We start from the raw sequence: 18,948 nt of genomic DNA on the forward strand, positions 1-18,948 counted from the left end.
TCACATGCACTGCGAATCTTGATGTCCTTGTCCTTTAGCTATCTAAAGTAGTCTTAAAATTTTGCGTGTCCCACTAAATGACCTTTAAGATTCCTAACAATTCTAGGATTGTAAGATAAAATAATTCTGGTCTGTTAGTTTTTATGGAAATCCCTGGTTTTAATACAAATGTGGTAGCAAGTCCCAGGGCCTCCAGATTCTGTCTACGTGTTAACCATGAAAAACATTAAAGAGAAATGTAGAATATACATATAAAAGTAAAAATGCATAGATAGCCTTGCAGGGCAGACTCAGGCCCAGCAAAGCCTCTGGGTTTGTCGTCCTCCCTCCCCCTCAATCTCTACCAGTTTGAACATCTCCTTTCTCCGCCTTTTGCTTAGCCTGGAAGAGGTTTATACCAAGTGTTTCGGCTACCCGTCTGGTTGTCAGAATCACTTGGACAATTAATAAAATTCAAATTCCTGGGCCTCCTGCTGGCCTCTATCTACCCCAAATTCTGGGTGAGGGAGGCTGGAATGGCATCAGGAATGTAGATGTTTAACTAGTTCCTCTAATGACACCTAGCCAGATACAGGAGCCAGGGCCCCAGGGTGAGATTCCCTGAAAAAAAAAAATCAAGATTCTTCTTCCCCCGGGGACCCACAACCTGCCACTAAGCGGGTTTTGAGTGCCTGATCTAACTCTTGGCTACGAAATCAAAGCGGTTTCCAGTGGGACACATATGAAAGCTCTAAAATTTAGATATACATCATGTTGGTGGCGAGAGATTGAAGAATGTCATGCAGGAAGCAACACGATCAGATTTAGGAAATGCAGCTACCTCTCAGTTCACGTAGACAATATTTGGGGGACCAAGTCCTCAGAAGAATGAAACTGAGGGCAAGTTAGAGGGAAACAAAGAGACAATGGTTCAAGCTAGAGCCCGATGAGGATTTCCCTCATAATTCTAGTCAAACCAAACACCCTCTTGTTCCTCATTTAAAAACCACAGTTTCCTGTTGCATGGTTTTGTTCTTATAGCCAGAAATGTTTCCACCCACCCCAACCCTGCCAATTCTACACGTGCAAATTCAGCCCAATTTATATCTTTCCTAAGGGTTTTCCCTAAAACACCAAAGGGAAAATCTCTTCCTGCTCTAATCCCTATAACAATTTATCAATATCTTTCCTAAGATAACATGTTTTTTCTTTGGTAGTATACTTCTTAATACATGTGCGGCATCTCTTCCAATACCATAAACTTACAGCGAAGGCAGAAGAACTGAGGTATTTCATGGGTCTGGTATACATCTCACATGTATAACTAAAATGCTGATTTATGGTATTTTACTTACCCTCAGGGAGTTTCGGTTTCCTTATCTATAAAATAGGACAAGAAGACCTCTTTCACAAGGTCTTTTTGAAGAATAAACAACATAATAAATATAAGGCTCTTGGCATAGAGGCTGACCGACAGGAGGTGTTGAATAAATGGTAGCTATTAATACTATTGATATGTTAATCATTTCTTTGATACTGTGTCCATGATTCACCTGCCTTTGACTCTGCCACATCACCTTGCACTGTGCATAGTAAGGAGCCAGAATTCAGTACATATTTGATGAATAAATAACAATAGCTAACATTTTTGAGCCCTTACTAAGTGCTAGGCACTATTCTAGCTTATTCATTATCTCCTTGAATCTTCACAATTACCTTATTAGGCAAGTACTATTATTATCTCCATTTTACAGCCAGTAAGTTATTGCTTAACTTCTTCACTGCTCAACAGCTCACAAAATGGGAGAATGACTCACAAATCACACAGAGGCTTTCTCTGGGAAGGCTCTCCTATTGGTGAGGTAGACTATGGCCAATGCCATGCAATTTGAACCACTAACGAGAAGAATCCATGTTCCACAAATGATATGTCATCACACTACTTCCCTTAAAGAAATTCCCTTAAAGAATCTTCCATTGAGTTACCAAAGTCTCACCACTAACCACAGATGAGGGGACAGGCAGGACAGCTGTTTTTTACTGAAGAGGGAACATATAGAATCTGTGTCAAGACCAGAGACCACAAAGCCAACTCTCATCAGCTATCTCATATTGCTTAGTATTAACCTTGGGAGATAAGTTAGGAGAATGCAGAGAATGTACGTGCTTAAGGCAGTGGTTTAGAAATTAAAAATGCCTGAAAACATATTTTGCATTTGATTTATATAACTGAGGACGATCATAAAATAAGCTACTGTATTGGTTTGCTAGGGCTGCCATATAACTAAGTACCACAAACAACAGAAATCTATTTTTTCTGACAATTATGGAGGCTACAAGTCCAAGAATGAGTGTCAGCGGTGTTGATGCCTCACTTCTTGGCTTGTTGATGGCCATCTTCATGTTGACATGGTCTTCCCTTTGTGTATGTTTGTATCCTTATCTCTTCTTATAAAGACACTAGTAATATTGGGATAGAGGTCACTCTAATGACCTCACTTAACCTTAATTACTTCTTTAAGGACTGTATCTTCAAATACAGTCACATTCTTAGGTATTGGGAGTTGGGATTTCAATATACGAATTACAGAGTAACACAACTTAGCCCATAAATGAACAGCCACCTAAATGAAGGCCAGACACTTATTCAGAAGGACTACATTTTTAATCTATTCAACACTGATATAGAATGAAAATGAGTAGGCTTCCTGAAGGACCCCAAAACATGCAATCTAGGTGGCATTAAGTTATAACTATTTGCAAACAAACGTACATACATAATGTAGATGAACAGTCTCTCAGTAACTTGTTCTGACCTTGTCCATTTAAAGCAGTAGAGCTGTGTATAAGCCTGTGCATGCCCACACTCTACCTAGGCAACTGCAACAGTAGAGTATGTGAGCTTCTTTGTGGAATTAACTGGTCACCTTTATCTCCATCAGGGTTTCTCTACTCAGCACTACTGACAGTTTAAAGAGGACAATCTTTGTTGCAGCGGGCTGTCCCGTGCACTGTAGTTTATTTAGCTGCCTCCCTGGCTTCTCTACTCACTAGATGCTGGCATCACCTCCCCACTTATGACAACCAAAAATGTCACCAGACATTGCCACATGTCTCCTGGGGGACAAATTGCCCCCAACTGAGAACTCCTGGTCTAGGTAATATTTTTCTAGATTCCAAAAATAGGAAACTCAGTAATTCCATGTACAATATAGAAAGAAAGAAAGAAAAAAGGATGATAATCTGTGTGACTGAAGCAGAAGTGTGTAGTCTGGGGGCAATGTGGAACATTTTGCAAAGTCTTTCCTATATCTTCAAATCCAGCAACACAGGACACTCAGGGCTCTCACTTCTTACTAGACCCTACTTTTCTCCGAGTCTTGAGTGTATAAATATAACTAGTCATGCTTTCTGTCCAAGACATTCTTTGCAGTGTCCCCTCTCTCTCGGGACCTGTCCCCTCTCTCGGGACCTGTCTCTCTGGATCAGTTGCCTAAATCCACTACCAAAAACTGGAAAGAATTACGGATGCTAAAGTGTTTAAAGTTAATAAGTATCACTGGGTTAAATTTGCAAGCAGTGTTGCCTTTTAAAAAGGACTTGTATAGGGCGGTTGGTTAGCTCAGTGCTCTTAACAAAATTGTCAGTTTGATCCCCACGTGGGCCACTATGAGCTGCGCCCTCCACAACTAGATTGAAACAACTACTTGATATGGAGCTGAGGGGTCCTGGAAAAAAGCACTTAAAATAAACAAATAGAAGATAAAAAAAAATTAGAAAAATAGGACTTGTAGCCTCCATAATTGAAAAAAATAAAGTCTCAGAAAAATTAGAGTTCTGTTGTTTGTGGTACTTTGTTATATGGCAGGCCTAGCAAACCAATACAATGGCTTATTTTATGATCGTCCTCAATTATATAAACCAAATTCAAAGAGTGTTTTCAGGCATTTTTAATTTCTAAACCACTGCTTTAAGCGTGTGTATTCTCTGCATTCTCCTAACTTATCTCCCAAGGTTAATACTAAGCAATATGAGATAGCTGATGAGAGTTGGCGTTGTGGTCTCTGGTCTTGACACAGATTCTATATGTTCCCTCTTCAGTAAAAAACAGCTGTCCTGCCTGTCCCCTCAGCTGTGGTTGGTGGTAAGACTTCACAACACCAGGAACTTCCTGAATTATTTTGTTCTTATTTTTTCATTCTGGAACTGGGCTTCTCTTCAGTGGTGGTTAGCCATCTAGGACCAGTTATGACTTTCAAAATTCATCATCAAAATTAAAAACTTCTATTCTTTGAAAGACATGTTAGGAGAATGAAAAGAAAAAGTACTGATTGGGAGAAAAAATTGCACAGCATGTATCTGTTAAAGGACTTACATCTAAACTATATTTAGAACTCACCACAATAATAAAACAAACAACCCAATTTTTTTAATGGGCAAAAGATTTGAAGAGACGCTTCACCAAAGAAGATATACAGATGGCAAATAAACACATGAAAAAAATGCTCACCATCATTAATCATTCAGGAAATACAAATTAAAACTACAATGAAATACCACTTCACGTCTAACAGAATGGCTAAAATTAAAAAGACTGACCAAACAAGTGTTGGCAAAAATGTGGAATAACTGAGATTCGCATTAGCAGTTTCTTAAAAAGTTTAAGATGCATCTCCTATATGGTGCAGCCATTTCCCACCTAAGTGTTTACCCAGGAGAAAAGAAAGCTTATGTCGATGCAAAGACTTGTACTCAAATATTCATAGTAGCTTTATTTGTAATCGACAAAAACTGGAATCAACCAAATATCTAATAACAGGCACCTGGATAAACAAACCGTGGTGTATCCACACAATGAGATACTACCCAACAATAAAAGGAATGAAATGTTGATACACGCAACATGAATGAATCTCAAAATAATTATATATATATGTATACATATATATTCATATATATGTATATGTACATATATATGTATATATATATACATACTCAAAATAATTAAAATAAGCTAAACACAATGAGTATATACAATATGGTTTCATTTACACAAAACTCTTAAAAATGTAAGAGTTTGTAAATGTAAAAACTGACAGAAAGCAGATCTCTGGTTGCCTGGCAGCGGGGAGGAGGCAAGAGGGGCAGAAGAAAGAACGTTAAAAGGGTATGAGAATTTTGGGGTGATGGATTTGTTCACTATCTTGATTGTGGAGGTGATTTTACAGGTTTATACTTATGTCGAATTGTATGGACAATATATACATATTATTAAATTGTATGCTTTCAATATGTGCAGTTGATTGTATATCAGTTATACTTCAATAAAGTTGTTTAAACAAATCAGTCATAGTAAAAGCAAGTTGTACGTGGGACCTCATTTTTGGTTGACTCATCCAGAGAACAGTCTGGAATCATTCTAGAAGGAGACTATAGTAGAGGAGGGATAGGAATATGGCTTTCAGACACAAACTGTTCCATAAATTTGGTAAGGGAAGCCCTCGAAATGACAACCTGTGACTCATGACAACCCACTGAGACTCATCCCAAGCTCATTTGGGCCTACTTGTGTATGGAAAATGAGGAAGGGTCAAATGTTGTTGGCTCTACTCTCAAATTGTTATATGGCAGCCCTAGCAAACCAATACAGTGGCTTATTTTATGATCATACTCAAATTAAAATTACTATTTAACCTTTCCACTCTTGACTGTCTATGAAGAGAAATATTTATTTAATGTTTTTGATAAGGTCTAAAGCTGTATTAGCAAAGTGTTGTCCATAGAACTGTCCCTGGCTTGTGATAATATCAATACAAATATGAAAAATAAACACCCAGAAATTTGTATAACAATTTCACAGAGTAATTTTATATCACATCGAATAATAAAAACTTTGGTCTTGTCCTTGGCATAACTATATTTCATTTTTTCCTATTAAATGTTTCATATTTCCTTGAAATTCGTTTTTTGTTAATGTTCCATTTCTCTCATTTTTGTCATAAATTTTTGGAAATATCAGTCCATAATAGATCAGAAATTTTAAAAACTGGTCCTTCATCACAAATAAATTGAAAAGCATTGTTTTCAAGTCGGTTTCGTTTTGCCCGCTTCTGGACATTCTCACACCCAAAATGTATCCTTGTGGAGAAAATTAAAAATGCTTTTGTGGAACTATTTTAATACATTGTGGAAAATGCTTAATGACATGGAAAGATTATCATGACATATGAAGGAAACAAAGCAGATTATAGAAGAGACTGTACAGTATAACCCTTGCATATGCAAAATGGATTTTTGAATGGCAGAATATGGACAGTTTAGCTGAGTAGTGCCCAGCAAACAGCACCAGGCTAATATCTGAAGAATAAATGGTGGAACTATAGGAATATTTATTTTCTTCTTTCATCTTAACTATATTTTCTACAATGAACATGTAATATTTTGTAATATAAAACTTTAATGAATAGTAGAACTTTTTTTTGGAAGGTTATAGGCTCATTGTAAGGAGGAATTAAGACCTTGTTTTGTTTTGTTCTTTGCTGCATTGTTCCATTCAGTTTAGATTGTAAGATAATAATTAACTTTTCTATAAAGGAAAGGAATAATACCTGCATTGAAATCAAATTTAAGTTATTTTAATCAACAGATTATTTTCGTATGTTTTATAAATGAAATAGCTGAAAATTTTTCAACTGAACCTCCACTTCTGGATCCTAGATGGTATTCACTACACACAGGCAAATTCTAAATAATTAAATAGTATTGAATTATGAAAACCATAGAGAGTCTATGCTTATGAGTGACAATGCTATCAGTCAGATTTCCATAATAACTAACATTTTACTGTGGGCTGTGTGCAAATGATTTGAACATAACATTTATGTCTGAAATAAAAATCTTCGATTGTTTTTTTCTGCAAAAAAAAAAAAAAAAAAGGCTGGGGAAAGAAAATACAACATCTAATTTTAATGTAACACTAAATCCAAAGGCAGTACAGCTGTTTGGTTGTGGCTGTTAAGCTCAGCTGTTTTATTCTGAGAAAAGCACAGCTGCCTTTTGATGTTGTCTGTTATTCAAGACTGTTCTTTAGGGGACAGTCTCTTAAATGGATGAGAGCTCATAGGCCACTGGTGGGTTCAACTTCCGCTCTTGCTACAGTCCCATTTCTTGGTGTCGTTCTTCATGTTGCAACATTGGCTAATGCAAGTTCCTTCCCTGTACCTTGCCTTTCCCTCCAGAATTCTGCCCCCAAGAGCAGTACGAGTGGTAGACGTGTAAATTAGTTCTTTTCTTTTTAAAGAACAATTTTTGAGAAGCCATTCAGATTTCAAATAATATATCTGGATGATATTAAAAGATTATTAATTTTGGTGTTGTGGTTGTTTTTTAAAAATAATCTTTAAGTGATACATACTGCAGTGGTTACAGATGAAATGATAGGATGTCTCAGATTTGCTTTAAAATAATGAAGGGGATTGGTCCCTCAAGGGGGTGGGAGGGGAGTAGGAGTATAGGTAAATTAAGGTTGGCTTTGAGTTGACAACTGTGAGAACTAGATAAAGGGTGAGTGGTCATTATACTGTTCTCTCTACTTATATATTTGTTGGCAAATTTGTATAATAAGAGTGTTTTTAATTTGATAAATTAAAACAACATAAATGTAAACATTAAATTAAATGACCCCTCAGTTTCACATCTAGAGCTCTATCCTACAAAAAAAAAAAAAAAAACAATCGTCCACATGCACACATTTATGTGGAAAGATGTTTCCTTTGACATTGTTTGGAATAACAAATAATTGGAAACTGCAGTCATGTTCAACAATGGGGAATGGTTAAAATTAACTGTAATGCATTCAACTGTCTATTTTTATGACCTCTTCCCCCAATGCAGAGTTAGTTAATACAAGGTAATGTTAATAAAAGTTAGAAGATACTGCTTATAAGACCCTGGACGACATTTCACAGAGGAAATCCTGAACTGAATGGAAGCCTGGCAGGTCACTGAGTGAGAGCCGCTCAGCAAAATGCCAAGCGCCTGAAAGGGGAGTCAATTATCTACTTGGAAACTATGGACAACTATGCCAACAATCCTGATGACTCAGAACAAGAGAGTGCTGACAAACACCCTGTGATGTCACCATTTCCTGCCTCAGGAAGTCTCTTAGAGGAAGAGGGGAGGACTGCTGCAGGTAGACAAGATCAAAGGCCTGGGAACATCCCCCATTTTCCCGTTATTCTTACCTCCCCTTAGATATAATCTCAAGGAATGTACTTGTCATTCTGTTCCTACAGTGACTTGTATTATTTGGCTTGGGTAAGGTTTTTTTCAAGTCAATGGACAAAGCACTCCCTTGAGGCCCATCCAAGCTCTGGGGTCTGTTTGTTCCTACATATGTACAGCAGCTCTGATCCTCCACTGTTCCTCCAACACACACTCAGGATGTGTGCTTCTCTCTAAGCAGATGAACCCACTTACCAACATCTTATCTGGGCTCACCTGCTACTCAGCAGGCAGAGGTATGCTGCACCCTGGAACAGACCCCTGTCCCACAGGGAAAGTTGGGAAGGCCTCTAGAAGAACTGAAAGTTACCTCCCGTCCAGTTTCCCCAATTCCTTGACTCTGATAGGCTGCCCTACGCTTAGAGTGAGACTCCTAACTCTTGAAACGGGTATGCTATTGTGTAAAGAGTCAAGAAGTTGAAATCAGAACATTCAGTCCTGTCTCTTACTAGCTACAATTCCATGAGGAAAAACAAATCAATTAACCTTTCTGAGCATTATTTTCCTCATCTACAAAATTGGTATTATAATAAACATGTTATAGGATTACTGTAAGGTAGGTAATATGTGTTAAAAAACAGGACAGGGAGGTCCATTGGCTCAGTTGGTTAGAGCACAGTGCTCATAACACCAAGGTTGCCGGTGATTCCCACATGGGCCACTGTGAGCTACGCCCTCCAAAGCTAGATTGCAACAACTACTTGACTTGGAGCTGATGGGTCCTGGAAAAACACACTTAAAATAAAAGTTTAAAAATAATTATAATGCTAAGCCAAATAAGCCAGACAGAAAAAGTAGAGAACCATATGATTTCACTGATGTTATGTATAAACCAAAAACAACAAAAGAACAAGGCAAACAAATGAGAACCAAAAACTCATAGACACAGACAATACTTTAGTGGTTACAGAGGTTAAATGGGGAGAGGGGTGGTAGATGAGGGTAAAGAGGATCAAATATATGGTGATGGAATGAGAACTGACTCTGGGTGGTGAACACACAATGGGATTTATAGATGAGGTAATAGAGAATTGTATACCTGAAATTTATGTAACTTTACTAACAATTGTCACCCCTATAAACTTTAATTTAAAAAGTTTAATTTAATTTAATTTAATTTAATTAAAAAAAAAAAACAAAAAGAAACACCACAAAGCACCAACCACATAGGATAATATTCACTTTTCAAAATGGAAAAAAATGGAAGTCATCTCAAAGTCCATCATCAAAGAAATAACAAGCTAAATTATGTCACATTTAGGGTAAACACATGCTATGTAGTCTTTAAATGTGATGTTACTGAAGTCTATGTGACAGTATTGTAAAATACATGTGATATGTTTTTTTTAAATGTTAAAAGTTGTAGGTTCACTTTAATTAGAGCTTTCAAAACTCAATGCAATCATAGGGGAACAGACTGTTAGTAAAAACAGTATACCAAAATTGTAACAGTGGTTATAAATAATGAAAATACATACGTCTTTAATTTGTAAAAAATATTCTTATGTGGTTATACTGTTTTCATAATGTATGTTAAGTATATTAAAAATACGTATGTACACACACAAAAATTATTATTATTATTATAAAAAATAACACTATATCCAAAATTTACCTCAAGAATATACAAAATTTAGCTTCTTGCTTGACATCTGTGTTACTAAAGGAGTCATCCAGATGTCAGCTATCAAAAATAAGGAACAACCAGCTCCTGAAATGAACTTAGGCCTTTAACTCTTAAAAGAGAAAAGTCTGCTTATCACTTGTTAGTCCATTAGTATTTGATGTGGTAGTTTGATATGGTAAGATGTAGGTCCCCCATTTTCCTATTTGTTTTTTGTTTTGTTGGGTTTTTTTTTGCTCCTCTATTCCTATTGTCTTGCCTTCTTTTTAATTATTTGAAAGGAAATTTTAGAATTCTATTTTCATTTATATAATGGTCTTTTGGCTATATCTCTGCATTTTCTTACCGGTTACTCTAGGGATTACAGTCTGTATCTTTAATTTTTCACAGTATAGAGTTAATATTGTACTTCTTCATGTAAAACACACAAATCTGCAACCATGTAAGTCCATTTACCACCTCCCTGCTTTTTGCTATAGTTGTCGAATGTATTACACGTATGCTATAAGCCTCACATGATAATGTGAAACTTTTTGCCTTAAATACCTAATATTTAAAGAAATTGGCAGGGGAAAAAATTACACTGGTAGCATATCTGTAATTTTCTTAAAGGAAAATCTTAGTAAATTGCCTGCAAGTTCTAAGCACTTTATATCTAACATGTCATAATATTCACTTCCTTATGATTCCAAGTAACTGGCTCTATTTTTAATTTTTTAGACATAGCTTATCTGAAGTCATTCCAGGATTGTAAGTGGTTTCAAAAAAAAAAGAAAAGAAACAAAATCTCTAAATTTGTTTTACTTTTGGCCAAAACATCAGCATTGCCATTAATTTCATAAAAATCACCGTTGTCGAGGCAAGAAGTGTAACACATCTTTCAAGAAATAAATACCTCACATTGTGAGAGGTAAGGAGGACAATCTTCGAAGTTCTATTGGTCCTTTCAATTTATCTACTCATTTGGTGGATATTATTACATTGACCAAGACTGCATTCAAGACATCCAGACTGTAACCAAGGATGCTGCAAGTCATAAAGGTAGACAATGAAAACTTCAATTTCTGTAAAATTTATGAAATATTGTGGGGACTCAGGCACGGGAGCAGGTGGTCTCCCCAAACCCCTCTTAAAATGATGACAAGTGTAATTTGGTACTGCAATCTTCAAAAACCTCTGGTTTGCCACCACCTCCTACACACTTTGTGAAAGACAAACCAAGAAAGGTTGCTGAGGCATTCCTGGCTCATTCATCTCTAGTAGTGGAAGTACAAGTGAATTGGGGATCCAGAAGCAAATTCAAAGAAGCATTGCTAATGTTTTCAACAAAACTTGTATTTGCAAAGCCTTTGTGTTTGACAGAAAATTGTTGTGTTGTTTTAGGTTTTTTGTTTGTTTTGTGTCATTTTTAAGAGAGATAGGAGGGAAAACTTTATCTGAAGACATAAAGAAATGATCATCTTCAGGCAAAGAAATGCACGTGCATCTTAGCCATTGTCATCTTCAAAGTATTCTAAGGTTAGGACTAGATGGCCCTGCCTTCACTCCCTACAAGCCTTAGAAAATAAAACAAAGACAGATAAAATATATCTTCCTCTCTCACCCCCCAAGAATTGACAATGTTCATTATCATGGTTTTCTTTTGGGGAAAGTCATTTCTTTACTTTAAGCCTTAAGGTTCAAACAGTGTTTGTTAATGAGAAAGTAAATTTTTTTGTTGCAGTACAACTGAGCATGCTTTTCTTTAAAAAGTGAAGTTCCCTACCCCTTCAGCCACATAGAAAATTAGCAATACTCATCATCATGTTTTCATTTAGGTGTCTCCACAAGTATTAATAGATATAAGATACTCATTCAATTCACAGTGGTACAGTGATGATGACTTATTGATTATTTTCAAAGAGTTGTGACTTCTTAGATAAAATTTCCTATGTAAACACAAAGTGTATTGTTTTCTTTGCTCATTTTAAGGTCAAAAAGAAATACATATCATTTCGTAATTTTTTAAATCTTTCTTTCAAGTACATAAGAAATTAATGTACTTTGCTAAGTAAGTTCATTTAAGTCCAAAAGATTTCAAAGGTGGCCTTGAAGCCTATAATGTGGATCCCAGTATACCCATTTCTCAGCACAACAATTTTGTCAAATATTACAATTTATAACATAGCAATTGTCAATAATGTCAAATATTGCCATTTATAATATTCAGACTTTAAAATGCTCTTATACTGATTTCAAGACATTTCCTTCTGTAACACAGAACAACAGCTTTTAATTAATTTCTGGTGAGAATTCATGATCAGCGTTTTTATTTTTTTTACTCAGAGTCAAATCATCCTAACTTCCTTAGTCTAACATACCTAAGATTTCTTCTACTTTTATGAGATATTTTTACAGATTTCTTTATTTAGTCAACACATATTTATTGAGCATTTACTATGTGCCAAGCTCAAAATTCAGAAACATAGAGAAAAATAATTCTTCATCTGTTTCTTTTTTTTTAAAGATAACATCTTGTTGTACATTTCTGTACTTTATAAACCATAGACCCCAGTACAGCATGTTCTCAAATAAAGTTGTTTTGTTCAATGTCATTTCGTTATAACATTGATGGGAGAAGAAAATGATTCCCTGCAGGGTCCAGTGTCTGTGTGGAGTCTGCATGCTCTCCCCATGTCTGTGTGGGTTTCTTCCAGGTCCTCCGGTTTCCTACCACATCCCAAAGATGTGCACGTGAGGTGAACTGGTGTTTCTCAATTGTCCCAGTCTGAGTGAGTGTGGGTGGGTTTGAGTGCGCCCTACAGTGGAAGGGTGTCCTGTCCAGGGTGGGTCCCATCTTGCACCCTGAGCTGCGGGGAGAGGTTCTAGCCACCCAATCCTAAACTGGAATAAGCAAGTTAGAAAGTAAGGATCTTACTTGTTTTCATTATTCTTTCTTCAATGTCTAGCTAACTCACATTGATTTCAATGTTTCATATTAGAAGCGTTTTGGGTCTTTATTTAGAAGTTTGGTGATATTTTTTTGTAACCAGAAAAATGCCCTAAGAATGCAGCACTTGTTTATATCCATTAGCCCAGGGAAGAATTGGTTTTGTTATATCTCATTTCATTTAAAGTTGTAGTTTCCAGAAACCTGTCCATGTCACTGAGGACTTATTGTTTTACTGCTCAGTGCAGGTTGCTTTCAACCAATTTGCATAAATAGAGCACCTCCTAATATTATTATACCTAATTCTTTCTAACTGTACACTTCTTCAGTTTTCTTTTGTACTGTATGTTGACTTTCATGTTAGAAACTAAGCCTGCTCTCATACAAACTACCAAAGGCGGACATGCTGCTAGGGGAGTTACAGAGTGGACCATTAAAAATTATCCAGCAATTTCCAAAGGGGCTATGAGGCATGATTTTAAGCCTTTCTTATGAGCTTATTGTTCTCCTTCCTCTCCTCTTCCTCCTTCTGCTCCTGTTTATTTTCATCAAAATTATGTGTGCACATGGTTTAAAAAGGTAAATACTTCTACAAGGCTTTTGAATGTAAAACAATAATCCTACCTTCTTTCCATATCTACCATTGCTTCCCTAGAGACATCCACATTCAACCATTTTAGTCATTCTTTAGTGTTTACCTCCATGTTTCAAATACCATACTTGCATTCCATCTTTCAGTGGTGCAACTTTCTGTTTTACGTGGAATTAATAACATGTGTGTGCGTGTGTGTGTATGTGTGTGTGTGTAATTTTTTGTTCAGTTGGTTTTCTATACATGAATCTCTATTAAACCCCCAAATCTTCACCACTTGTCAAAAACATGGGTCACACCCTTTTTCTATAAAAGAGACAGATTGTTAATATTTCAGGATTTGTGGGTCACGTATAGTTTCTGATGTATATTTTTGCCCAACCCTTTAAAAATATAAAAACCCCTCATAGCTTACAGGCAGGAAGATTTCAGGCCTTATGTTAGTTCTGGACTTCTGGCCATAGTTTATCAATACGTGGTCTAAATCTTCTTGAAACACAGTCAGAGGTATCAGATATTCTATTAATCTCATAATCTTACAGAAGATTCTTCTAGAGATTTTTAACTTGTTCTAACCTGAACTGATTGCCCTCTATGTCTAGTGTGTATAGCTGTCTTCCTTTGCCCTCCTCTGAACATTATCCCGAGGATTCCCTTCATCTCTCATCTGTGCAGGATCCCATTTCCATTATCCCATGTCTTTCTCTTTCTTGATTTATTCCCTCATTTTGGTGAAGTGCAGACTTCAATGGCTTTCCAAGAGGTATAAAAAGTAGAATTTTTGAGACCTTGCATGTAAAAAAAAGTCTTATTCTTTCCTCACACTTGAATGATACTATGACTGGGTATAAAATTGCAAATTAAACTTCATCTTTCTTCAGAATTGTAAAGGCATTTCTCTACTGTTTTCTAGATTTCAATGTCACTGATGAAAAGTCTGTAGCATTTCAGCTTACTTTATATATGACTTTTTTTCTGTCTGGGAATTTTAGGAACTTCTTTTTGGTCCCAGGGTTTGAAATTTCATACTGATGTGGATCTATTTGCACTGGTGTGTTAGGGGATCCCAAAAGCTTTTTACTCTGGAAATTCATGTCCTTTGGTTTGAAGGAATTCTCTTGAATTATTTTCTCAATTTCTCTTTCTACTTTTATTTTTTTCTATTCTCTCTTTCTCAATCTTCTGTTTAGACAACGGACCTCTGATTGGAACACTACTTCTCTTGCAACTCTCTGCCTACTCTACATTTGATTCTTTTTGCTCTCATGCTTTCAATTTTAATTTTCTGTTTTCTGTATGTTATGTAGAACATCCTATTTGTTCCATATTTATATCTTTCTTATATCTTTGAAGCTATTAATACTATCTTTTTTAACAAAATATTTTACTCGCCTTACAGAGCCTTTTTTGCTCATCTCTGTTTTTCTCTATGTTTCATGTTAGATGGTTTCCTCTAATATCTAGTAATTCCTGTTACATTTAGTAGTGAGGGATCAAAGATTGTTAATATTTAGTAGTAAGGGATCAAAGATTGGAAGATCAGACTATATGTGTGGGGCTAATCATTTGTGGGTTTCTCTGTGAGTGATCTGGCTGGCCATGTTATTGGAAAATTTAGGATTTTCAGTTTATTTAGATTTGTCCTCTTGGACTGATCTGTTCTGAAGACTTCCAACCTCTGCCTGGAAGATAAAGGCTTGACTATAGTATTCTGGGAACTCATTGGGGGAAGATTAGAGAAATGGGTTCCAGCAAATAACATGCACATTCATCCAATCCTATTTTCTGTTTGGCACTCCTGCCTTCAACTAAACCTGTTATCTACTAATTTAAAGACCCTCTCCAAAGAATAAGCATATAAACTTTTATTCTCCTGCCGGGGTGGAGACTAGCTGATTATTCCTTATTCACAGTGTATATACATTGGAATTGGTTGGGGTGGGGGGAAATAGGGAATTAAAAACTTCTTAGACAAACTGTTAACAACCATATTTTAGCTCTCCTTCTAGAAGTACTTGATACTACAAATTCCTGAGATCTTTTAGGATATTTACGGGGGTTAGAATTAGGTTACTTCCTGATTTTCTCCACTACTACTCCAGGATTTAGATTTTCCAGTTCTGCTCAGCCTGTTACTTTTGCTATCTACCTTTTTCCAGCTCCCACAAATTTGTTGGTGTTTCTATCTTTCTGCTCTCCTCACAAGGTTTATGCCTTGGAGGAAAATGCTCCCTCCTTTTAGTGGGGTTTTAGGAGGCTGCAAAATTAAATGTGTGTATGTAATTTACCATTTTTATCTAGAAGTTTATATGAGCTTCTTAGTTTTCTATTCAATTCTTTACATATACATTGTCATTCAACCGTCTTCAGCCGCCAAATAGCATTAAGTTTTTACTTTTATATTCAAGAATATTAACATTTCCATAACCCCAAATGCTTTCATGGAGTGATAAGCACTGAAGGGAATGGATAAAATAAAGATTTCTGGCTTACAAAAAAAAAGTTCTGAGTTTTCATGTAACAAACTCTTCCAATTATACATAGTTCTCATGTGATTTATTATGCTTTTATTTATGTTCTTAATATTCACTGAAAATAACTATTAAATAATTGTCAGGTTTTATCACCTATAACTCTGGTATGAGCAAAAAAAAAAAAGTTCTCTTATTGATTAGTTTGACACTGCAATGAAGAATCTAACTAAAGATGGAATTTGGTTAACTTCAAAGTAGATACCAGATGTAGTAATGGAGGATAAAGCCCTTCTTTGTTATGTTACGGCCCATAAGTTAATCCAAAGAGCTCTGGTGGGCTTAGTTGCAGATAGGAAAAGGAATCTAACTAGATTTTGAAGAACATTTTTATGTAGGCAGGCCAGGTCATGCTTATCTAAGGATTCTCTAATTGAATGCCATGAAGTGATGCACTTAACACAAGCTGCAAGGCAAGAATTAAAATGACAAAATGAAGCAAAACAAAAGACAAGATAACTTGGGGGTGGGGAGAATAAAACTTAAGTGAACAGAGTTAAAATTCAGCATTAGTTACCAAATCACATAATTGCATTCTGGCCAGCTGGAACCTGGTACATTATCAATTTGTCTAGTTGGAAGAGCTTGTTTACCATGAGACTGGTCAGAATGTGTTTGAAACCAAATATTCATTTAAGCAACGTGTTAATGATCAGTAATTACACTATTTGCAGCTTTGAAGAGTATTAGTTATAGTTGTGAAAAATAATTTTCCCTCAAAAATGCCCTAATAATGTTTAAAAATTCACAAGGCTTTACCTGTTTGCTTACCTTATAATCACAGTTTCACACATCTTCTCAAAAATCCAACACCAGGCAGCTGGATGGCTCAGTTGGTTAGAGCACAAGCTCTTAACGACAGGGTTGCTGGTTTGATTCCTACATGGGCCAGTGAGCTGCGCCCTCGACAACAAGCTACCGGTGGGCAGCCAGATGGTTAGAGTGAGAATTCTTAACAAGGTTGCCACCTCAATTCCCCCATGGAATGGTGGGCTGCGCTTCCCCACCCCGCTCCCCCGCAACTAGATTGAAAATGGCAACTTGACTTGGAGCTGAGCTGCGCTCTCCACAACTAGATTAAAGGACAATGACTTGACTTGGAGCTGATGGGTCCTGGAAAAAACACAGTTACCCAATGTAAAAAATAAAAATCCAACACAAGTGCTGCACCAACAATGCAACATGAAGAGGAGATTTGGCAAACATTATTAGATTGATTCAATTCCTGCAGGGCTTAAGCCAATTCACACCATAAAGTTATTTTTTGACATCTGCTTTAACAATCAATAAGAGCAGAATACAAAGGCAATCTAAGAAGTCACGTTTCTTCCAAAGAGTTGACAATCTGAGGAAGAAAAACAGGTATGATAGAAGTCAGAAAATAATTCAAATGCTAAATTGTCATGTCTCCAAATACAAAAGAAGTTCTAATGCGTGTGGCTAATAAGGACTGAGGCTCTGAAGTCAGCTTCCGCAGACAAGGCTTTGAACAGGTAGCTGGCAAGAGAGGAGAGAAGGCAGCCTACAAAAGGGAAAAACAATTAAGAGGGAAAGAGATCTGGAAACACTTGTGCTCTGTAACCTGGGGTAAAATGGTGTTTTCGTGTTAGGAAGCTGAATACAATTAAGTGCTGGGAAACAAATTAAGAGTGGAGGTTTCTACTCACATGAAAATTTTTTAATTCATACAATTATCAGTTACAACTGAATACTGATACACCTCTGATTTGTTACTGTACACATAGGAGTTATCCTTGGTTCAAAAAAACCTACCTCCTCTCTATTTCTAGAAATAAATGTAAGCCAAAGAAATTATAAAGTTTTTCCCCCAGTGAGAAATTCTGGCTAGGAAATGAATTGTACCATATTCTTGAGCTAGATATAATTTGAATCACAGGAAAGAGTGAGGAGTCAAATGAGAGGCTGAATGAACTTATGATGCCGTATTATGTAACTGACATTTTCACTTCAGCTCTGACATCAGGAATTTTCCCATTTATTGAAAACATGTAATAGTGATACCAATTCTTTACTTTTATAAAAATAAATTTTTAGTTTTATAGAAATACTGCAAAGATTAGAGTTCCTGTATACCCCACCCCGTTTTCTCTATTATAGCTTACATTAGTATGATACATTTAATAAACCGACATTGAAACATTAACCAAATTTCATACTTCGAGATTTCCTGTTTTTCCCTATCCTTCTTCTGTTCCAGAATCCCATTGAGCCTACTTTTAGTTGTCAGGTTTCCTTAGGCTTCTCTTGGCTGTGACAGCTTCAGATTTTCCTTGTTTTCCATGACTTTGGCAGTTTTGAGTACTGGGTAGGTATTTTGTAGAATGTCCCTCAATTGGGATTTGTCTGATGTGTTCATTAGACTGGGGTTATGCGTTTTTAGGAGGACCAGGTGTCGCGCAGGAGACCCTGCTCGCTGCGCCATTTGTCGTGCAGGGTCTCAGCTCCCGCTCCCAGCCCAAGAACGCAGGACACGGTAAGGCCAAAAAGGAACACCCACGGAGCCATAGGTAGGGAAGTCAAACCAATATATTCTCGCTGGCGGCTGGGCTGGAGACACAGGAAGCAGGATCTACATAATCTGCCTAACAGCAGTCCGCGCTTGCCAGCCACCATCTTCTTGCTAGCCCCCATTCCATCTCTGCTAGCGTAGCCACAGCCGTTATATTAGTGGCCAATGGCCTACGGGTTACAGCTGACGGCCAACTAGCCACAGCTGCTGGCATCTGATCACAGTTGATGGCCATTTACTACCCGAGCCAGCACCTTTCTATGTGAGGCCGAGAGCCTGGAAACTGTTTTTTGGGGTTTTGTCCCCACACCAGGATTTTCCATTTTCATGACATCAAATCAAGGGAAACGACTTATCAGTGCTGATGTGGACCTTATCACCTGAGGGTGTTCAGCAGGTCTCTGCACTGTGGTTACTCACCCTCTCCACCTCGCCACATGCACTCTTTGGAATAAAGTCACCTTGTGCAACCCACACTTA

Source organism: Rhinolophus hipposideros (assembly GCF_964194185.1).
Source record: "Rhinolophus hipposideros genome assembly, chromosome: 4".
Classification (NCBI taxonomy): Eukaryota; Metazoa; Chordata; class Mammalia; order Chiroptera; family Rhinolophidae; genus Rhinolophus; species Rhinolophus hipposideros.